Source organism: Taudactylus pleione, unplaced genomic scaffold, assembly GCF_031769625.1.
Source record: "Taudactylus pleione unplaced genomic scaffold, aTauple2 ptg000007l, whole genome shotgun sequence".
In the NCBI taxonomy this organism is placed as follows: domain Eukaryota; kingdom Metazoa; phylum Chordata; class Amphibia; order Anura; family Myobatrachidae; genus Taudactylus; species Taudactylus pleione.
The window spans coordinates 16,017,325-16,042,221 of NW_028284410.1; the positions used below are offsets into that span (position 1 = coordinate 16,017,325).

Sequence of the window (24,897 nt, forward strand, 5' to 3'; positions counted from 1 at the left end):
ATGGAATAAATCCAATTTTTCACTTTCTTGCATATGTTAGTATGCTGGTCATTGTGGTTATTCATTGACTAGATACATTTCATATACATTATATATACACGTGTGTATACATGGTTACAAAAGGAATGAAGCTAATGACAGTAGAGCTATACATTATTTCGTACTCTGTTAGCAGTTGGAGGGAGTCCCACAGGGTAACCACCCTGTCACAGCATCTCTGGAGGGTGGAGCTGTGAGGAAGTCTTTGAGCAGAGAGGAAAGAACAGATCAGTTGTTTTGGCTCCGGCAGCTGCTCCCATCACAGCTTCTACAGACACAGCATCTCGTAAGTGACTTCAACACTGTGCACATATTTATAATTCTCCTAGTCAGGTGTAGAGTAGACAGAATAAATGATGAGTAACTTTTATATATTTACAAAGATATGCTACAATACAGAGCAGGGGTGTACTACGCATGTCTGTAATACTAAACATTTTTTGTGTCTAGTGTATCTATTTTACTCCTCTGTAGGAGTATATTTACTAAAGTGCGGGTTTTTAGAAGTGGAGATGTTGGCCATAGCAACATATCAGATTCTAGCTATTATTTTCTGGAAGGTGCTAATTAAATGTTAAGTAGAATCCGATTGGTTGCTATGGGCAATATCTCCACTTCTAAAAACTCTCACTTTAGTAAATTTACCCCGTAGAGTAGTTTTTATGACTCGAGCTGTGTATGGGTGTGTGGTTAGTGAACATTGCACAGGTAACTTTTCTGTTTCTTTATAAGTAGATAGAAAATATGTTGAAACTGTGTTGTCTGCACATAAACCATCTGTATCTTAATGTGACAGTGTATAGTGTTTTATTTGTTCCATTACTTGGTTGCTACTTATTTATTCTTATTTATTACATGAAGTGACAACATGGCTAATATTTTATCACTTGCCATATTCTTTCCTTTTGTTGAAAAAGTGGAAACTTCTAATAAGAATCAATTTAAAAAATAAATAAATGGGAAGCTTTTCAGTAGAGATGAGCGGTTCGGTTCTCCTCGGTTACGTTCGGATCTGAGAAACGGTATCTTATTGGCTATACGGATCCCACGTCTTTTGGATAGCCAATTATATTAAACCGAAAATTTTGCAAAAAAAAAATGAGAAGAACCAAACTGCTAATCTCTACTTATCAGCAGGAAATTCTGCATAGATACTTTCCCACTGAAACTGCACTGTACAATATTACATAAACAGCTCTGTATAAGTATTAAAGATTACTTATACAAAGCTGTTTATGTAATATTGTACAGTGCAGTAATTTTTCACATAACTGTGATATAGGCAAACAAATTGAATATTTACTAAAATACATATAGGCAAATGTAATCCAATTTGAAGTTGACAGCAGTTTTAATAGTTATAAAAATGTATGATCCTTATCTGGGATCTTAATGTTTATAATGTTAGGGCTCATGTAGATTTGGATGCAAACATATTTAGTGCCCTTTTTAGGTGCGATTTAAATCATAAGTAGCCCTTAATCCAGTCCTGCCCATTTTGACCACTAAAAAGACGCACATGAAGGTGGATCACTTGATCCACCCCTGGTACAAATTACAACTTATAATAATGACTACAGGTGACTGACTGGCTAAATGCATTTAGTTTCTCTCATGTTTGCTAATATTTTAGTAATATTAGCATAATTACATTGAAATTAGCTTTCGGTCTACAGTAATAAGGCAAGTTTCCTAGATCGCCTTAAAATGTGTACTTAAAAAAAAAATCTATATTTTGTACTTGTGTCTTATTATTATAGTAATTATACTGTCCAGCCATGTACTGCAGTGTGTATGAATTGATTACTGATTATTGAGAATTTTTTACTATCGCTGTTACATTTCTGTCTGCAAGAGGAAAGCAGGTGCATATGCTAGGCTTGTTTAGTTGACCACATTTTGTACTTATAACCAGCTCAGCAAGCCTAGCAAAATCCACCATTATCAGAACATATTTTCTGCTTTTGAGTTAGATGCAACTTCCGTCCTACTCAGCATGAGGACCATTGTGTGGCTGTTTTTTACCAGATGCTCCTACAATAGATACTTAGGTCAATTACAGGTTGAGTCTTCCATAACCAAATATTCCGAAATACGGAATATTCCAAAATACAGATTTTTTTTAGCATGACTGAGATAATGAAACCTTTGCTTTTTGATGGTTCAATGTACACAAACTTTGTTTAAGGCGCAAAATTATTATAAAATTACCTTCAGGCTGTGGGCCTGATTCAGACCTGTTCGCTAAGCTGCGAATGCTAGCTAGGGGCGATTATCGCACATGCACAGTTTAACAAATCAACTACTTTAGCCACTAGGACTGATACTTTCGTGGCTGAACTCCTTGGTTTGTTTGGGCCCCCACAAAACATTTTTTGGAAGAACTACCTTCAATTACACTGTACAACAAATTAAAACTTTTAATTTGTTTCCTTTCTATAAAATAGTCATACATTACTAAATTGAGGTCAAGAAAAACTAAAATGATTTCAGAATGTTTTTAATAGCTCTATTTTTTGAGCTACACTACTTGCACTATACTGTATGTACATTAGTAATATAGTCATAGTGAAAAGCTATGTTAAAATAATCTGATATTTTCTTGATAGAAAATAACAGTTGTTTTAATTCAATCAATCACAAATAAGAACACAAAACGAAACAAACATACAGCATACGAAACAAACATACAGCATACGAATAGTACTATCTAATATAGTGGCCTATTCATGGGGGTGCTTTCTCTTTGCTTGTCGCTTGTACTCCTCTTCTGGGGCATCTCTTGTCACTGTCCAACAGTAGTGATCACCTACCCTGATATCTTTGTTCCATTGCTGAAATGTCTTGGTGGAATCGCTCACTATGCTTGTCACTCAGTGCACCACAGTTATCTTGTGTGGGTAATCCCGTGAAGTGCATATATTTGAATAGGGGCGGGGACAAATAACTGATTAATTTAATTAGGTCATTAGGCCCCGCCCCTCTGCGTGGAACGCAGATTGCTGGTAAGATTCTCTCCATTCTATCCACTTCACTAGGAATACCCCTACATCGTCATAAATGGGCTATATCTCGGAACTCAGAGCTAACTGAGAGTTTTAAATGTCATATTCATTCTTTGCATGCTGAAATCAATTAGAAGTAACTATTTTCACATCGGAAACATTTTCATTGTTGTGCAGTGTTATTAAGGAGGAGGTTGATGATGAGGAATTGGTGGTGGAGATTGCATGTGCTGGTCCAAACTGCTGGTAGCTGATACTGGACTGCTTGTTATTAATTTACAAATTATAATTTTGTTAAACAAATTGCATGAACTTGCTGCAAATTACGTAACAGGGAGGAGGTGCCTAGATGGTTAACATCCCTTCCTCTGCTAACTTTGGCTTTACAAATGGAACAGATGCCTTCACAACTGTTGTCAGAATTTAGTTTAAAATAATTCCACACCCAAGACGTTGCTTTTCTGGCTTTCTTTTTATCATTAGCAAGAACTGCTGCCACTGGTGGCTGATTTACGCAAACCACATCCTTATCATCAACATCCACATTAGCGTCAGAAAGTACTATAAATTTCCCTCTTATCCTCCTTTTGCACTTCCTCCACACTATCATCCTCATTTTTTATTGGTTGCTGCTATTTCCAAGTTGGAGAAAGGACCTCTGTGACGTAGACACCACGTGACTGCTGCAGGAGGCTGGACCGCTCCTGCGTTACCATCCACTAGGGCATAGAGGGGGAATAAATATCTGTGGCGAGCGCAGCGAGCCACCGTGCCCGAAGCATGCCGAGCATAGCGAGCCCGCGAGGGGACAGTTTTGGTCCCCCGTTACCATCCCCGCCCCTCCCCCTTTCAGGCCGAGTCACGTGGGTGTGACGTCACAGGGCCATCAGCCCTGTACAGTCTAGACATAACCATTTTTTATTATTTCACTATCTAATACTAGCACAGCCATCATGGCGTCAGTGATCCGCTGTGAAACTGGGTGAAAGCTGTTATACTTACTTCCTCTATCAAAGGACTGTTTAATAGTCAATTGTTTTTTTAAATTACTTCCGATCACGAATGAGGATATTGATGATGATGCAGGTGTTGGTGTTGGAGATCGAAGGCGCTTGGATCCCACAGAGTGGGAGCAGGTAGGTGACACTGGACTTGTTACGTCTTGAGTTTTGGAACTTGGCGACATACACTTTGATATTTGATGAATGCGCTCCAAGTGACGTAACAAGGAGGAGGTTCCTGGGTGGTTTAGGTACCTCCATCTACTCACTCTAGCTTTGCAATGGTTACATATGGCTTGACAACTGTTGTCCGGCTAGGGGTGGAAATAATTCCACACGTGAGAAGTGGAGTTTTTTGTCTTTTGCCCCGGCATGACAACAATGGGCTTTGGCTTTTTCAATCCATGGGCAACAGCTGTTGCTTTACTTACACAAAGGACATCCTCAGCATCAACATCCTCATCACGAACATCTTCATCATCAACATACTCATCATCCTTAGCACCTTCAACTACCAAAATATCCTCCTCCTCCATGTGCAATTCCACAGAAGCATCCTCACTGACTACGTCTGCAAGATGTTGACTGCTCTTCCCCACATTTACAGAGGGCACACAAATGTTGGAACTTTTTAGGAGCCTCCAGTACACTAGTATTTAGGTCTGGCTGACACATGGCAACCGAGGACACACTTGCACTCTCCTCTGGGATTTGTGATTTCGATTTCTCAGGGCACACAGTTGTTTTTTCCAAAGGGCTATCAGAATCAGAACCAGCAGTCTTCATAAAGAAAAGCCAAGGCCTTATTCTTTCCTTGCCACTTCGTGTAGTGAATGGCATATTGCCAATTTTTTTGTTTATGTAAAGGCAAATTTCCTTTCAATTTTTTTTTCTTAACTTCAGTAAAAGTAGCTTTACCATATTGATGGCGTGACTTAAGCCCTGGAGCATGGGCCTTCATAGAAGACGAGGAAGTTGATGGCCTTGCACTGCTGGCGGCAGCTACAACATGTGGTTCTTGGCCTTGCTCTCCTGTCATGTGACAGCCCTCCATATTTGCTGCGGTCTTGAAGCAGAGTCACAAGCACCAATAGTGTAGCCAACGTGCGTTTACAAAATTCACACACGTGCAGTCGTGCGCACGCAGAAAAAAAATTTACAAAAAAATACACTGTTTTTATTTTTTTGCCGGTCCACAACTTGGGCCCAGAGCATAGATTGATGACGACTGGAGTCGGGCAGCACTAGGTTGCGTTGCCGACTTGCTAGATCTTGTGCGGCTAAGCCTAACAAGCACAGACACACAGACAATTATTTGAAAAAAAAAGACAATATGTTTTTTTTTTTTTTTCAGCTCCAGAACTTGGGCCCAGAGCACAGGTTGATGACGACTGGAGTCGGGCTCACTAGGTTGCGTTGCCGACTTGCTAGATCTTGTGCGGTTAAGCCTAACATGCACACAGACAAATATATATTACACAAAAAAAATATTTTAATTTTTTTGGGGAGTCCAGAACTTGGGCCCAGATGGACGCAGCAGACAGCACAGCAGACAGCAACAGCCCAGATGGACACAGCAGACAGCACAGTGACAGCAGTAGCAGCAGCCCTGATGGATCAGCAACAGCCCAGATGGACACAGCAGACAGCACACCAGCCCAGAATGGATCAGCACCAGCCCAGGACACAGCAGACAGAACAGCAGATAACCTCTCCCTAGCCCTACACTACCCACCCTCCTTGTTCAGTCTCCACAGCCGGAGTGAAATGGCGCCCGCTGCGTCCCTTATATATAGAGACGAAAGCTCGCGAGCCACGAGATTTCGTTTCTATGGTTTTGCCTCGATTTGAGAGATCCGAGTAAGGCAGGAACATCTGAGCCGGCTTGGATCCGACTCAGATGTACAAAATTCAGGTGGGTTCGGATCTCTGAAAACCGAACCTGCTCATCTCTAGCGCGAACCAGTCACTGCGGACGGGAATTGTGCGCTCATAGTACACAAACTGGACACTAATTTGAGTGACAGATAGGGACATTTGTGGGTGGTAACAGGGGAAGGTGCTTGTGAACGGGGGAGTGGATGTGCGGACGCAGGCGTGTCTGGGCATCTAAACGGCGTTTCAGTGGTGTGCATAATTAGCAAAGCGTCATTGTACACGTCACTTGGTTGTTTATTAGCCAGCACTGATCGCAGTGCTTGCGGTGGGGTAGGGTCTACCTCAAGCGCTGTGTGCAGCTCCGATGGGTCTCGATGTTACAGATATTAATCAGACACTTCCTGGAGATGACGTGTGCTAAGTAAGAAAGGTTGGCGGCTTTATACCGGCGTGCGTTCGCTCTGCTGTCGCTCTCTAAGGCATAGAGGGCATCCTTCCACCAAACAGAGCGATCGCGGCATTTGCAGCCCCTTTTAGCTGCGGGAGAGCGCAGATTAGCGTCCGGGTCTGAATCGGGCCCTGTGCGTATTAGGTGTATATGAAACATAAATGAATTTCATGTATGTCCTGTACACAAACTTTGTTTGAACCACAAAATTATTGAAAATATTGTATAAAATTACCTGCAAGCTGTGTGTACAAGGTGTATATAAAACATAAATGCATTCTGTGTTTAGATTTAGTTCCCATTCCGAAGATATCTCATTATGGTATGCAAATTTTCCAAAATACAGAATATTCCGATATCCAAAATTCCCATTGTCCCAAGCATTATGGATGTGGGAGACTCAACCGGTACACATGTGTGCTGCCGAATATGTCATTAGAGGCTGATTTCTGCTCGCAGCCTATGGATGTGCATTCAGAGATCGGCTACAAAAATTGTATTTGAATTGCCCCCTAAACTGTGTTTGCTACACATTATTCTATAACTATCATGATAAAAATAATGTATGGTCCAGAGAGATACAAAAAGGCATTTTTTGACCTGTGTCTAAGGCTCCTATTTACTACAAACTGCATTTTAAATGCAAATTGTAGTGTGATAATTTCATATAAATTCACATTGCGAATTCAGGAATTATCGCGAGAATGTATCAAGTAGGGACAGAGCTTGTGGGAAAACACTGTCCCTACGAATCATGACTGCACGCTGTTTTTTGCAAATAATGCAATGACAGTGCTAGCGCTACCCCCGCCCCTCCCCCTCTCCCCCAGTTGACACTTACCTGGATGATCGATGAGATCTCTCCTCTGTTCAGCTGGTCGCCGGGGCTCCTGGACTGTGATCCCGGTCAGAGCAGAACAGGAGCCTTGGAACTGGGGAGGAACCCTGCTTAATGCCATCTCCAGATGGCGATGTTATAGCAGGGCTCCCACCTAGTTTTTTTTTTCACAATTCCCCCTTAGGAAATTTCAGACAGATCGCATTTCCCATTACAAGTATGGGAAATGCGATCTGCTTGCTAAAAAAAAAAAAGAGAAGTAAAGGGCTTGGAGTAGTTTTTCACAAAACCTACTCCAATTGCTCTTTAATACGATTCAGTAAAACTAAAATAATGTGAAAAGGGTGTGAAAACACCCTTTTTAACATTTAGTAAAAAAAAGATTGATAAATAGAGCTAGAAATGTGAAAGCAGTCTTTGGGCCTGATTCAGCAAGGATAGCAATTGCAGAGCGGCACGCAGGAAGCTTTGCATATGCGATCTTTGCAGATATGGTAATGCAGCAGGAGGCATCACACCATGGTTCCAAATCAGCCCAGGGCTAGTTGGTACTGGGGCTGGCTTTCCCAGGAGAGTTGGGCTCACATCTCTTCATGGGTACAAACAGGAGTTGGGCCCCTCTCTTCCTGTTTTAACCAGCCCTGGTGCCAATAGCACCAGAGCTCTCCCCATACCCTAGAGCTGGGGGTAATGAAGTGTTAAATATATATTTTTTAAAAAACATTTTTGTTCTTTTATCAATTGTCCACCTACTTCTGTCACCATTAGTTTCCTGTTGGGGGGGAAGGGTCCAACTTTCCCTCTACACTGAAGGAATAGTATTCCAACTAGCATTGCTTGGTTGATGGAGCAACTGGTTTTTTTGCCATTTCATTGCATTTAGAAACGATTATCAAAAGTAATAGTGAGGGGCATGTAGAACTGAGGTAAATGCATTTAAAAACGATTGGGACATGCCAAAAAGACAAAGGTTTGTTCACCTGATGATGAAATAGATAATGTTGGCATGCATGTCCCTAGTACATAATTTCAACTTCAATAACTCAAGCCTTTGTCTTGTTCATGCCTTGCACCTGTCACCATTGCACCTAACATACTGTACAGATTACGTGAACGTGACTTTGTGATCCCAATGGGACTGTTTACCTGGGAATTTAGTCGCACTAGTTGTGCCTCCACAAATCAAAATGTGCCCATGGCAACGATGGAATATATGTATCAAAACAATGCAAAGCCTAAACTGGATAAAAAGCAGGAAGGAAGGGGGATCATTTTTGTAATTTCAAATATGTATAAGAAATAATCTTCACAGATTTTTGTTTTTTGTATATTCTGTTTTTCAGTCTTCACATATTTATAGAAATCTTTACCAATGATAGACCAATATACCAATATACACTATGGTGTTTTGAGAATAATTAATCCAAACAAGTTCATATATTTAATTTGACATTGATGAAATTTATGTACTTTGATAATAAAAGCACAATAAATGGGATTTGTTTTCTCTATTTATCTACAGTAAACCAGTAGTTCCCAAACTGGGTTATGATGGCATCCTGTGGTGCCAAGGACACTTGCAGGCATACCACGGGTTGGTGGTACAGGACCAAATCAAGTTATTTATGGTCAATGTCAGAAGCATTTTTATCGGGGGTTCTACACACACACACACACACACACACACACACACACACACACACACACACACACACACACACACAGAGTCTGTGTAAATATATATATATATATATATATATATATATACAGTCAGTTCCATAAATATTGGGACATTGACAGAATTTTCAGATTTTGGCCTCTTTTCACCACCACAATGGTTTTGAAATGAAACAAACAAGATGTGCTTTAACTGCAGACTTTCAGATTTAATTTGAGGGTAATTACATCCAAATCAGGTGAACGGTGTAGGAATTACAACAGTTTCAATATGTGCCTCCCACTTTTTAAGGGGCCAAAAGTAATGGGACTATCAACTCAAAAGTTATTTCATGGACAGGTGTGGGCTATTCCCTCATTATTTCATTATCAATTAAGCAGGTAAAAGGTCTGGAGTTAATTCTAGGTGTGACATTTGCATTTGGAATCAGTTGCTGTCAACTCTCAATATGAGATCCAAAGAGCTGTCACTATCAGTGAAGCAAGCCATCATTATGCTGAAAAATCAAAACAAACCCATCAGAGAGATAGCAAAAACATTATGTGTGACCAAAACAACTGTTTGGAACATTCTTAAAAAGAAAGAACGCACCAGAGAGCTTAGCAACACCAAAAGACCCGGAAGACCACGGAAAACAACTGTGGTGGATGACAAAAGAATTATTTCCCTGGTGAAGAAAAACCCCTTCACAACAGTTGGCCAAATCAAGAACACTCTCCAGGAGGTAGATGTATATGTGTCAAAGTCAACAATCAAGAGAAGACTTCACAAGAGTGAATATAGAGGGTTCACCACAAGATGCAAACCATTGGTGAGCCACAAAAACAGGAAGACCAGATTAGAGTTTGCCAAACAACATCTAAAAAAGCCATTACAGTTCTGGAACAACATCCTATGGACAGATGAGACAAAGATCAACTTGTACCAGAGTGATGGGAAGAGAAGAGAAGGAAATTAACTGCTCATGATCCAAAACATACCACCTCATCAGTGAAGCATGATGGTGGTAGTGTCATGGCGTGGGCATGTATGGCTGCCAATGGAACTGGTTCCCTTGTATTTATTGATGATGTGACTGCTGACAAAAGCAGCAGAATGAATTCTGAAGTGTTTCGGGCAATATTATATGCTCATATTCAGTCAAATGCTTCAGAACTCATTGGACGGCGCTTCACAGTGCAGATGGACAAAGAACCGAAGCATACTGCAAAAGCAACCAAAGTGTTTTTTAAGGCTAAAAAGTGGAATGTTATGCAATGGCCAAGTCAATCCCCTGACCTGAATCCAATTGAGCATGGATTTCACTTGATGAAGACAAAACTGAAGGGAAAATGCCCCAAGAACAAGCAAGAACTGAAGACCTTTGCAGTAGAGGCCTGGCAGAGCATCACCAGGGATGAAACCCAGTGTCTGGTGATGTCTATGCGTTCCAGACTTCAGGCTGTAATTGCCTGCAAAGGATTTGCAACAAAGTATTAAAAAGTGAAAGTTAGATTTAGGATTGTTTAGCTTGTCCCATTACTTTTGGCCCCTTAAAAAGTGGGAGGCACATATATAAACCGCTGTAATTCCTACACCGTTCACCTGACTTGGATGTAATTACCCTCAAATTAAATCTGAAAGTCTGCAGTTAGAGCACATCTTGTTTGTTTCATTTCAAAACCATTGTGGTGGTGAGTAGAGGCCAAAATAAGAAAATTCTGTCAATGTTCCAATATTTATGCACCTGACTGTATACACACACACACACATAGATATGCACACTCATATATATTATATATACATATGTCACACATACATTAAACACGCATACATATAATGTATACATTACACATGCACCCTTGTCTTGCAGACCTAGCGTGAAACTGGCGCGATTCATGGGTCAATCAGGAGAGGGGCGGAGCCAAATGACGCGATTCTATTGGAATTATGTCCTATTGGCTCCGCCTCCTCCCGATTTACCTTCGAATCGAGGCATTTTGCAGTGAGGGGGTGGGGCTTAAGAGCTTGATGACTGCTCTCGAGTCTGTCAGGGGGGGTTCTGGGTACTTAGAAACCCCCCCTGCATGCACTACTGAATGTGATAAGCAAAACCAGTGCTGCGGGCTGCCAATCATAAATTATGTGACAAAAAGAAGTGCAACCCTGTCCACCACCACATAACTGACCCTAAAGCAGATAGGCAAGAACAATTTACTGATTGTAATAATTTTTGATGAATTTCAAAACTTTTGGCCTAGGGTTGCCATGGAGACAATGCTGATTCTCTATGGTGCTGTGAATCAAGCAGGGCCGCAACTAGGGGGGCTGGAGGTGCACGTGCACCGGGTGCAACGCTGCATGCACCTGACGTGCACCGGGTGTGCCGCTGCACCCGGCGCCAGTGTCCTCCAGCCTGGCACCGCAATGAGGCTCCAAGCCTGACGCACGCTGAGATGTTGGGCAGCACAGCCTCACAGCACTGAGGTCATGGGTTCGATTCCCACCACGGCCCTACCTGTGCAGAGTTTGTATATTCTCCCTGTGCTTGCGTGGGTTTCCTCCGGGTACTCCGGTTTTCTCCCACACTCCAAAAATATACTGGTAAGTTAATTTGGATCCCATCAAAAATTGACCATTGTGTGTATGTGTGTGAGCATGTGGTAAGGAATATTGATTGTAAGCTCCACTGGGGCAGGGACTAATGTGAATGGAAAGATATTCTCTGTAAGGCGCTGCAGAATATGTGTGCGCTATATAAATAACTGGTAATAATAATAATAATGTTATTACCAGCGGGCGCTCGGCTCCTTCCCTGCAGTGCTGCGGTAGCCAGAGGCTGGAGTTCTCTCCTGAACTCCAGCTTCCGGCTCTCCCCATGGCCGGGCACTATGGGAGAGACGTTATGATGTCTCTCCCATAGTTCCGAGGAGCAGCCGGGCGGACCAGACAGCAGCGGATGCAGGAGTGGGATTTAAGTTAAGTAATGTTTTGTGGTTTTTTGTGTGTGTGTGTGTACAAAGCGACACTACAGGGGCATTACTATAAGGGCACTGCAGGGGCATTACCATATGGGCACTACAGGGGCATTACTATAAGGGCACTATAAGGGCATTACTATAAGGGCACTACAGGGGCATTACTATAAGGGAACTAAAGGGGCATTACCATATAGGCACTACAGGGGTATTACTATAAGGCCATTACTATAAGGGCACTACGGGGGCATTACCATATGGGCACTACAGGGGCACTACTACAGGGGCATTACTATATGGGCACTACTACAGGGGCATTACTATATGGGCACTACTACAGGGGCGTTACCTCAGGGGGCATTACTACAGGTGCACTGCTGAAGGGGACATTACTATAGGGACACTGCTGCAGTGGACATTACTATAGGGGCACTGCTGCAGGGGGCATTACTGTGGGGGAATTACCAGGGGGGTGCCAAATTACTGTCTTGCCCGGGTGACAAAAATCCTAGTTTCGGCCCTGGAATCAAGAAAGATTGGAAACCGCTGCTGTATCCATATTTGATAAGGAAGAAGTACAGCACTCCAAGGAAATGTCTTAAGCATACACTGGGCATGATTTGCATGCAGAAGCACTCGCATCAGCGTCTATTGGCGGTTGCCCGTCTGCGACTTTCTGCAAATTGTACTACAAACTCCTTACTTTGTGTACATCTGTGCAGCTGAATATGCATGGACTGAGACGTGTACTTTCAGCGTATGTACATACTGTAATACCGATCCTTCTACACCACCATCAGTTGCACAATCGAAACATGCACCAGCCCTATGGCAGGTGCAGTTTCTCCATCTGACTATGGCCTCCTATGCCAGCGGCTGTGTCTGGGAATGCAGCCACTTGCACTGACACACCCGCATCACTCTCACAACACACCCACTGAACGGACCTTTTTTGCGTGCAATCGGAAGAGACAGTGAGGCAGATGTGTGAAGCTCTGGAAAGTGATAAAGTGCAGAGTGATAAATGACCAGCCATTCAGCTCCTAACTGTCATCTTACAGGCTGTCTATGAATAATGACAGTTGGGAGGTGATTGGTTGGTCGTTTATCATTCTCCACATTATCACTTCAGCTTCATACATCTGCCCCAGTATCTGATATGTGGCGGCAAAGTGCTGGGCGTTCCTGTGTGGTGATTGGGAGGAGGACTGAAGTGAATGCAAAAAACTATGGACCTCATACAGACCCGGTCACAAGCGCTGAGCGCTCGCAACCGGGTCGATGTTTAGGCCCTGAGCACGCGCAGCAGCCGCACTGCACGTGCGCAAGCCCCGGAGCGATAGAGAAATTCTCTCGCTCCGGAGCTCACTACAAAAGGGGCGTCTGTCGATGGTGATCGACAGCTCAACCAATTTTGTAGGCGTGGCGGAATGCCTGCCGTTTTGTGGGCGGCCGCACTGACATCAGCAGTGATGTCAGTGGGGAGCTTCCTGCTCGATCAGAGCAGGAAGCTCCCTGGGGCTTGCGGTTGCCGAGGGTCTCGACGGAAGCCCCGATGGTCGCGATGGTCTTGACCATAGCGACCATCAACCTGGTCAGTCGCTAAAGCTGTAGGTGGTAACCCACAGCTTAGCTAGCGACTAGGAAGCCGCACTTGAAAAGACAAGCGGCCGCCCTCATTCAGAGCGAGCGCTCGCTTCTATGCGACCACCTCTGAATGAGGGCCTATGTCTCATGTGCATGTTAATGGAGACTCCCAGCTGCAGCGAGAGACCATGTTAAGACTGAGAAAACCATAGGGCTTGTGCAAGTGTGGGTGTGTAGGCGATGGTGCATAGATAGTGGTGTGTCAAGAATCACCAGCAGTGTTACAGCGTGCAGAGACACTTAAAGTGGATGTTTCATGATCATTCAGACGAACGCTACTGAACCAGGGGATGGATGAAACTAGCATTTACATATTTTTGCAAGCCACATCTCCGGCAACAGACACACCAGTGGATGCAGCAGTATACAGCTCTGAATCAGGCCCCCTATGTTCTGTGGTGTCCACGTGGACACATAAAAGCTATCAGCTTATATACCCAATTTTTTTTTTGCTTCTGTGTTCTGTTTGAATTGCGGGGACAGCTGTCCAACTGGCAGTGATGCATTCACAGCAGGTTAAGCATGAAAATAAAGAGTTATAAAACAATGTAATACTTTATCAGTACTCAAAGAATAAGGGGCACAACTACAGGGGGCACTGCATAAAGGGCACAATTATAGGGGGCACGGCATAAGGGGCACAAATACAGGGGGCATTGCATACCGGGCACAACTACAGGGGGCACTGCATAAGGGGCACAACTACAGGGGGCACTGCATAAAGGGCACAATTATAGGGGGCACTGCATAAGGTGCACAAATACAGGGGGCATTGCATACCAGGCACAACTACAGGGGGCACTGCATAAGGGGCACAACTACAGGGGGCACTGCATAAAGGGCACAATTATAGGGGGCACTGCATAAGGGGCACAAATACAGGGGGCATTGCATACCAGGCACAACTACAGGGGGCACTGCATAAGGGGCACAACTACAGGGGGCACTGCATAAGGGGCACTACTGCCTGAGAGTCAGTGAGGGAGGGGGCAGCCTGAGAGCAGGGGGGATGATACCTGCTTTCATGCTTATGGGGGCAGAGTGGGGCTGTTGAGATAACTCCAGGAGTGGGGTTGGCTGGAGTGACACATGAGGGGCCACTTCAGTGGCATGGGGGGGGCTGCAATGACACATGAATGTGGGCTGGAATGGCAAGGAAGGGGGCTGAAGTGACACATGGAGCTGAAGTGTGTGTTATGTGAATTTTGTATTTTCAATGTATTTTATGTGGTTCTGAATTTCAATATGTATTTTATGTGGATGTGGTTTTTAAAATGTTTTTATGTGGATCTGGCTTGTTTCTGTGTATTTTATGTGGATATGTCTTGTTTTAGTAAATTTTATATGAATCTGGTTTGTTTCAGTATATTTTATGTGGATCTGGCTTGTTTCTGTGTATTTTATGTGAATGTGGCTTTTTCAATGTTTTCTATATTGCTGTAGCTTTTTCTTTCACTTCAACAGTGAAAAAATTATATTGGGAAGATTATGTAAATTGTGTATTTTCAATGTGCTGGGCTCGCCCCCAGTGTGACTGAAAACGTGGGTGTGACACAAGGTCATATTCCTGCAAATTTCATACCAAAGGCGTGCACACAATAATGGGGCGTGGCCTTGTGACAGCTAGGCCGCATCCATTTTTGCCCATGAGCCTTCGCCACGCGCATGATATTGGCTCTTCATCGACTACAGATATTTTTTTGGCTCTTCGCCACTGACTGGTTGGCCACCCCTGCTGTATTAGGATTAATATTGGGGCACATTGGGGAGGGAAGTATTATGTTGGACTTTGAGGCTTTTAATCTGCACAGTGGATATTGTGGGCTGTGTGAATTCATGTGACTAGGGGGGTACAACTGGTTGATGGTAAATGCATCGGGCCACAGATCTGAGTTTGCAACAAAGCTAAGGATGCCTAGCTACGCCACCAGTGAGACACATCCTGAGCAAAGGGACGTTGCACAGTGGAGAAAAGTTATGTGCCAGTAAGGGAGTTTATCAAATCTTGGAGAGAGATAGGGCGGGATGTACTAAAGTGAAAAATGTGGTAAAATGCACGAAAATGCAGTTTTCAGGGGTTTTACAGCATTTCAAAGGTGTACTAAGCACCGGAATGCATCGTCCCGATCGGTAATGCCATCTTCAGATGGTGTTACCCAATGGAAGCCTATAGGCTTGTCATTGGGATGCCTCCCCTGAGAGGGATCCAATTGGATCCCTCCCATCTCCCCCTGTGGCGTGCGTTCTGGGCATGCGCAGAAAGACGCCAGAGAGACTTCGGGGTGTGAAACATCAAGAGAACTGTCCTTTGCAATGTAAATCGCATTTCTAAGTACATACTGCGGTAATCAATAGCGGTATGTAGCCAATGAGAGGCGGGATGTTCTGCATCGTGGCTGCGATGCTTAGTACATCCCGCCAATAAAGTGGAGAGAACTAAAGTGTCAATCAATCAGCTTCTAACTGTCATTTTTGATATTCTTGTTATCAATCATCACTAATCTTAAATGGTGCTCCAACCAATCAGCTCCTGTCATTTTCAAACCTATGACAGTAAGAAGCTGATTGGTTGGAGCACCATTTAAGATTAGTAACAAGTGATTACGAGCACTGGTTCTTATACCTTTACAAGTGATAACAAGAATGTCACTCATTGATAGATCCGGGTGTATTAAAAATGACAGGAGCTAATTGGTTGGCACTCTATCGCTCTACACTCTATCCCTGCCCAAGCTTTGATAAATCTGCCCCAGTGTCTTTAACCTGTACTTTTTTTTTGTAGCTAAGTCACTAAAACATCATACAGCATAATGCTTTTAAGATAAACCATAAAAAAACAACCATAACATAGGTTGATGAGGGAAAAGACAAAGAGCAAAATTGACTAAGTGGCAGTTTTGCTATCCACAGATTTACTAAAGCCAAAACCGCTACAAAACCACTGCAAAACCACAGTCAAAACATATTTTAGAACAGAACAGGGTTGTCATTTAGAAACTTCCGCCAAACCCCCGGGGTTTAGAACCCGCGGTCAAAACATCACCAAACCGCCGGGGTTTAGAACCCACCACTTAGTAAATTTTGGCCAAAGGGTTTGCTTTACATATAAATAAATAATAAGCATGTACCCACATACTTTTGTCTGCATCATATCACTCAACCCAATGCTACAGTTTCATTCTTCAGAAAAGTGGAAAAGACTGAAGATTACTTGTGCTACATGGTAAAATGTAGATACACCTATAAACATGTTGCAACTTTGCTACCGTTCCGTTCTGGTTTTTTTTTTTTTTTTTTAAGAATTCACTTGTTTCCATAGCTAATTCCACACTTTAGAAACACAATTTCTGAAAGGAATACTCAATACATCTGAGAATGTGTTGTAAAACTGCTTTTTGGGCATATTTACTAATTATTGGAGCTCGGTCCTGATAATTCGAATTTCTTATCGCCACATATCACAGCAATAAAAAATTATAAAGTATTAGCAAAATTGACCAATATTAACACCTACGAAGTGATGTGCAAGAAGTAAAGTGATCACTAATGCTCCTGGCTCTGGACCCTGGCCCCACTGCTATGGGGCCTGCTGACTGTGGCCCTGATTCAGAGCCGGACGCTCTGACAGAGTGCTCGCTCTGAATCAGGGCCGTCCCTCCTCCTTTTTGCAGTGCCCTCCTGGCCGCTCGCATAGCTGTGGGTGACCACCCACAGCTATAGCGAGCGGCCAAAATGATGGTCGCGATGGTCAAGACCATCGCGACCATTGGGCTTGCAACGAGACCCTTGCAGTAGGGTCTCGCTGCCGCAAGCCCTGGAGTGCTTTTGGCTCTATCAGAGCCAAAAGCACTCCCACTGACATCACTAGTGATGTCAGTGGGGCCGGCCCCAGACGGTAGGCGTTCCCATGGGAACTCCTCAGTCTGGGCAGCCACACCCCCGGCACGCCCACCAAAGAGGGCGTGCTGTCAATCACCATCGACAGCACTCCCCCTTTGGTGCGAGACCCATAACGACGGCTTGGCCGTCATTATTCGGGTCTCGCGCATGCGCACGTCGGAGCCGCCTCCGTCGTGCGCATGCGCACTTGGGCAACATCGACCCGCTTGCGAGAGCGCTCGCGGGTCTGAATCAGGCCCTGTGTGCGTGCTAGCGGAGACTATCCGAGAAGAATCCCTCTCCCTGAAACTCTTGTATTTGTAGCCCAAAGGTAACCATGGCTAACACATCTAAAGATGGAATTAGCTATCGAGGCTTCGCATTCCAGAGCTTGGTAAATTTCACATTTTAGCAGCCCAATAGAAACCCATGGAGGCAGCTTTTGCTAATGAAAATGGAAGGACCATGGCAGATATAAGAAATATCTTCTGCAGTCTCTGCTTCTTAAATCCTGCTGATACTTAGTTTTTGCAAGATTTCTAGCAAAAATATTTGGTAAATATCCCCCATAATTACATTTCAGTAACTATTTGTTATAGAGAAGACAAGTGCTAATATGTGTGTAGTGTGCAGTGTAGCAAAACAGTAAAATTAATTGGCAATAAAAACAATACAAAAAGTGTTACTTTAAGTAACAATGTTTATGCTTTCTTGAATAAATGTTGGTTGTGCCTGTTGTAACAGGAATTCAACTTTTACTCTGATTTTAAATACTATTAACTACGCCCTCTTTAAATGTTAGGGTTAGGCACTTACCCCAACGGTTAGGGTTAGGCACCAGGAGGGAGGGTTAGGGTTAGGCACTTACCGGAGAACAGAAGTTGTTAACATTCACCGGCAAGGAAATATACCTTACAATTCTTATTTCTACTCAGTTACATAAAATGGAAGACTGAAACTACAGTTACATTTTAGACTCTATGAAAATTCTCATTGCTTACAATTCTCTATGGCATTCATTAATTGAAGGATTTGGTTTTTGAACTTTTATGTGTCATTTATTGCATTGGTTATTATATATTTCCCTATTAATTTGTATTTTCTGTTTTTTTATGTTCAACAAGATAATTCCATTTGTTTTTATCTTCTGGGTACCCAGTGATGACAGTATATATATGATTTTATTACAACAGCTATATGTTGTTGGATATTGGGTGTGCGTAATCCACATTTACTGTTCATGTGTTACATGTACAATTCTTTTTAAAAACTAAATGCAATACTTTTTATTTTTTTCATTGTTAGACCTCAGTTATTCCAGAAGTTGCTAGATTACACAAGCGCAGTTAATAAAATTTCCTAACTCGCACTTACCGTCGGGTTAGGGTTAGGCACTTACCCAGACGGTTAGGATTAGGCACCAGAAGGGAGGGTTACAAGTAGGCACTTACCAGATGGTTAGGCACTAGAAGGGACTGTTAGGGTCAGGCACCTAGGGGGAGGGTTTGGGTTAGGGTGAATATAAGGGTAAGAAAAAAATAATCATTTGTCAACCATTTGTCGAATATTTTCATGTCGACCTTTTGACCATGTCGACCATATGTACCTGTCGACTTCTTCCATGTCAACCTTTAGTGTGTCAACCTTTTGTCACTGTTGACATATTGTCTGCCTAACATCTGATGTCTAGCTAGATATTGTTGACAATTTATCTGTCTATCTATTATAGCACACCCTTAATTTACAAGTGGGGGCGGACCTGATGACAAGTGGGGGCCATGCTGACAAGGGGGAGGTCCAGAGGAGTGGGGACAGTCATAAGTGCCCCAGGCCCCTTGAAGGCTTAATCCGGCCCTTGTGTGAGAGGAAACAAAGGGAACATATACAAGCTCCACATAGACGGGTCATGACTGAGAATATAATTCATTTACTCGGTGCTGTGAGGCAGTAATGCTAAACATAGTGCTGCCCCTGGTGGTGCAAGACACACCTCTCTAGCAATACTAATGTAGAAATGTTCCCATACTGCAGAGTTTCCCAAACTTGCCGTTACAGTCCAGGTTTTAAGGCTATCCATACTTGAGCACAGGTTACTTAATTAGTACTTCAGTTAATTTGATTTAACCATCTGGACTAAAGCATTGACATCCTTAAAACCTGGACTGTATTGACAAAGTTTGGAAACTCTGCCATAGTGTATTGGGTAGGACTGTTTTGAGTGGGGGAATGAGATGAAGCTGTGTATCAATAGGTACTTGTTTAATTATGAATTACAATGTTATTCAGTAAGTTAGTTGCATTAACTCTGCATTTGAATCATGGGCCCTCATTCAGAGCCCTACGCTCTGAGCAGAGCGCACGCTCTGAATGAGGGCCGCCCTCCATAATTATGGAGCGTCCTCCTGGACGCTCGTATAGCTGTGGGTCAACACCCACAGCCTATACGAGCGTGCAGTTTGATGGCCGCGATGGTCTTGACCATCGCGACCATCGCCACTGCGAGGCGGAGCCTGCGGTTGAGTTTTTCAACCGCAAGGCCCGGAGTGATTTTGGCTCTATCAGAGCCAAAATCACTCCCACTGACATCACTAGTGATGTCAGTGGGCCGGCTTCTGACGGTAGGCGTTCCCTTGGGAACGCCCCCGTCAGGGAGGCACGCCTCCGGCACACCCACCAAAGGGGGCGTGCTGTCAATCAACATCGACAGCACGCCCCCTTTGATCAGACACAACGAGCGAAGGAAAGTCCTTCGCTCGTCGCGTCTGAAGCATTCGCACGACGGAGCTCCCGCCGTCGTGCGCATGCGCAGTGCACAACATCGACCCACATCTCCGGCAACAGACACACCAGTGGATGCAGCAGTATACAGCTCTGAATCAGGCCCCCTATGTTCTGTGGTGTCCACGTGGACACATAAAAGCTATCAGCTTATATACCCAATTTTTTTTTTGCTTCTGTGTTCTGTTTGAATTGCGGGGACAGCTGTCCAACTGGCAGTGATGCATTCACAGCAGATTAAGCATGAAAATAAAGAGTTATAAAACAATGTAATACTTTATCAGTACTCAAAGAATAAGGGGCACAACTACAGGGGGCACTGCATAAAGGGCACAATTATAGGGGGCACGGCATAAGGGGCACAAATACAGGGGGCATTGCATACCGGGCACAACTACAGGGGGCACTGCATAAGGGGCACAACTACAGGGGGCACTGCATAAAGGGCACAATTATAGGGGGCACTGCATCAGGTGCACAAATACAGGGGGCATTGCATACCAGGCACAACTACAGGGGGCACTGCATAAGGGGCACAACTACAGGGGGCACTGAATAAAGGGCACAATTATAGGGGGCACTGCATAAGGGGCACAAATACAGGGGGCACTGCATAAGGGGCACAACTACAGGGGGCACTGCATAAGGGGCACTACTGCCTGAGAGTCAGTGAGGGAGGGGGCAGCCTGAGAGCAGGGGGGATGATACCTGCTTTCATGCTTATGGGGGCAGAGTGGGGCTGTTGAGATAACTCCAGGAGTGGGGTTGGCTGGAGTGACACATGAGGGGCCACTTCAGTGGCATGGGGGGGGGCTGCAATGACACATGAATGTGGGCTGGAATGGCAAGGAAGAGGGCTGAAGTGACACATGGAGCTGAAGTGTGTGTTATGTGAATTTTGTATTTTCAATGTATTTTATGTGGTTCTGAATTTCAATATGTATTTTATGTGGATGTGGTTTTTAAAATGTTTTTATGTGGATCTGGCTTGTTTCTGTGTATTTTATGTGGATATGTCTTGTTTTAGTAAATTTTATATGAATCTGGTTTGTTTCAGTATATTTTATGTGGATCTGGCTTGTTTCTGTGTATTTTATGTGAATGTGGCTTTTTCAATGTTTTCTATATTGCTGTAGCTTTTTCTTTCACTTCAACAGTGAAATAATTATATTGGGAAGATTATGTAAATTGTGTATTTTCAATGTGCTGGGCTCGCCCCCAGTGTGACTGAAAACGTGGGTGTGACAGGTCATATTCCTGCAAATTTCATACCAAAGGCGTGCACACAATAATGGGGCGTGGCCTTGTGACAGCTAGGCCGCATCCATTTTTGCCCATGTGCCTTCGCCACGCGCATGATATTGGCTCTTCATCTTGACTACAGATATTTTTTTGGCTCTTCGCCACTGACTGGTTGGCCACCCCTGCTGTATTAGGATTAATATTGGGGCACATTGGGGAGGGAAGTATTATGTTGGACTTTGAGGCTTTTAATCTGCACAGTGGATATTGTGGGCTGTGTGAATTCATGTGACTAGGGGGGTACAACTGGTTGATGGTAAATGCATCGGGCCACAGATCTGAGTTTGCAACAAAGCTAAGGATGCCTAGCTACGCCACCAGTGAGACACATCCTGAGCAAAGGGACGTTGCACAGTGGAGAAAAGTTATGTGCCAGTAAGGGAGTTTATCAAATCTTGGAGAGAGATAGGGCGGGATGTACTAAAGTGAAAAATGTGGTAAAATGCACGAAAATGCAGTTTTCAGGGGTTTTACAGCATTTCAAAGGTGTACTAAGCACCGGAATGCATCGTCCCGATCGGTAATGCCATCTTCAGATGGTGTTACCCAATGGAAGCCTATAGGCTTGTCATTGGGATGCCTCCCCTGAGAGGGATCCAATTGGATCCCTCCCATCTCCCCCTGTGGCGTGCGTTCTGGGCATGCGCAGAAAGACGCCAGAGAGACTTCGGGGTGTGAAACATCAAGAGAACTGTCCTTTGCAATGTAAATCGCATTTCTAAGTACATACTGCGGTAATCAATAGCGGTATGTAGCCAATGAGAGGCGGGATGTTCTGCATCGTGGCTGCGATGCTTAGTACATCCCGCCAATAAAGTGGAGAGAACTAAAGTGTCAATCAATCAGCTTCTAACTGTCATTTTTGATATTCTTGTTATCAATCATCACTAATCTTAAATGGTGCTCCAACCAATCAGCTCCTGTCATTTTCAAACCTATGACAGTAAGAAGCTGATTGGTTGGAGCACCATTTCAGATTAGTAACAAGTGATTACGAGCACTGGTTCTTATACCTTTACAAGTGATAACAAGAATGTCACTCATTGATAAATCCGGGTGTATTAAAAATGACAGGAGCTAATTGGTTGGCACTCTATCGCTCTACACTCTATCCCTGCCCAAGCTTTGATAAATCTGCCCCAGTGTCTTTAACCTGTACTTTTTTTTTGTAGCTAAGTCACTAAAACATCATACAGCATAATGCTTTTAAGATAAACCATAAAAAAACAACCATAACATAGGTTGATGAGGGAAAAGACAAAGAGCAAAATTGACTAAGTGGCGGTTTTGCTATCCACAGATTTACTAAAGCCAAAACCGCTACAAAACCACTGCAAAACCACAGTCAAAACATATTTTAGAACAGAACAGGGTTGTCATTTAGAAACTGCCGCCAAACCCCCGGGGTTTAGAACCCGCGGTCAAAACATCACCAAACCGCCGGGGTTTAGAACCCACCACTTAGTAAATTTTGGCCAAAGGGTTTGCTTTACATATAAATAAATAATAAGCATGTACCCACATACTTTTGTCTGCATCATATCACTCAACCCAATGCTACAGTTTCGTTCTTCAGAAAAGTGGAAAAGACTGAAGATTACTTGTGCTACATGGTAAAATGTAGATACACCTATAAACATGTTGCAACTTTGCTACCGTTCCGTTCTGGGTTTTTTTGGGTTTTTTTTTTTTAAGCATTCACTTGTTTCCATAGCTAATTCCACACTTTAGAAACACAATTTCTGAAAGGAATACTCAATACATCTGAGAATGTGTTGTAAAACTGCTTTTTGGGCATATTTACTAATTATTGGAGCTCGGTCCTGATAATTCGAATTTCTTATCGCCACATATCACAGCAATAAAAAATTATAAAGTATTAGCAAAATTGACCAATATTAACACCTACGAAGTGATGTGCAAGAAGTAAAGTGATCACTAATGCTCCTGGCTCTGGACCCTGGCCCCACTGCTATGGGGCCTGCTGACTGTGGCCCTGATTCAGAGCCGGACGCTCTGACAGAGTGCTCGCTCTGAATCAGGGCCGTCCCTCCTCCTTTTTGGAGTGGCCTCCTGGCCGCTCGCATAGCTGTGGGTGACCACCCACAGCTATAGCGAGCGGCCAAAATGATGGTCGCGATGGTCAAGACCATCGCGACCATTGGGCTTGCAACGAGACCCTTGCAGTAGGGTCTCGCTGCCGCAAGCCCTGGAGTGCTTTTGGCTCTATCAGAGCCAAAAGCACTCCCACTGACATCACTAGTGATGTCAGTGGGGCCGGCCCCAGACGGTAGGCGTTCCCATGGGAACTCCTCAGTCTGGGCAGCCACACCCCCGGCACGCCCACCAAAGAGGGCGTGCTGTCAATCACCATCGACAGCACTCCCCCTTTGGTGCGAGACCCATAACGACGGCTTAGCCGTCATTATTCGGGTCTCGCGCATGCGCACGTCGGAGCCGCCTCCGTCGTGCGCATGCGCACTTGGGCAACATCGACCCGCTTGCGAGAGCGCTCGCGGGTCTGAATCAGGCCCTGTGTGCGTGCTAGTGGAGACTATCCGAGAAGAATCCCTCTCCCTGAAACTCTTGTATTTGTAGCCCAAAGGTAACCATGGCTAACACATCTAAAGATGGAATTAGCTATCGAGGCTTCGCATTCCAGAGCTTGGTAAATTGCACATTTTAGCAGCCCCATAGAAACCCATGGAGGCAGCTTTTGCTAATGAAAATGGAAGGACCATGGCAGATATAAGAAATATCTTCTGCAGTCTCTGCTTCTTAAATCCTGCTGATACTTAGTTTTTGCAAGATTTCTAGCAAAAATATTTGGTAAATATCCCCCATAATTACATTTCAGTAACTATTTGTTATAGAGAAGACAAGTGCTAATATGTGTGTAGTGTGCAGTGTAGCAAAACAGTAAAATTAATTGGCAATAAAAACAATACAAAAAGTGTTACTTTAAGTAACAATGTTTATGCTTTCTTGAATAAATGTTGGTTGTGCCTGTTGTAACAGGAATTCAACTTTTACTCTGATTTTAAATACTATTAACTACGCCCTCTTTAAATGTTAGGGTTAGGCACTTACCCCAACGGTTAGGGTTAGGCACCAGGAGGGAGGGTTAGGGTTAGGCACTTACCGGAGAACAGAAGTTGTTAACATTCACCGGCAAGGAAATATACCTTACAATTCTTATTTCTACTCAGTTACATAAAATGGAAGACTGAAACTACAGTTACATTTTAGACTCTATGAAAATTCTCATTGCTTACAATTCTCTATGGCATTCATTAATTGAAGGATTTGGTTTTTGAACTTTTATGTGTCATTTATTGCATTGGTTATTATATATTTCCCTATTAATTTGTATTTTCTGTTTTTTTATGTTCAACAAGATAATTCCATTTGTTTTTATCTTCTGGGTACCCAGTGATGACAGTATAT

The 24,897-nt window shown here is 43.6% G+C and overlaps 1 protein-coding gene across 1 annotated transcript in view; it reads left to right on the plus strand.

Annotated features, from left to right (window-relative positions):
- Positions 1-282: 282 nt before the first annotated feature.
- The window catches only part of LOC148542922 (uncharacterized), a 122,608-nt gene continuing 97,993 nt past the window's right edge, over positions 283-24,897 (plus strand). The window contains exon 1 of the mRNA XM_088462297.1: positions 283-325. The gene's annotated coding sequence lies outside the window, so the exon portion shown is untranslated. The remainder of the gene's footprint in view (positions 326-24,897) is intronic.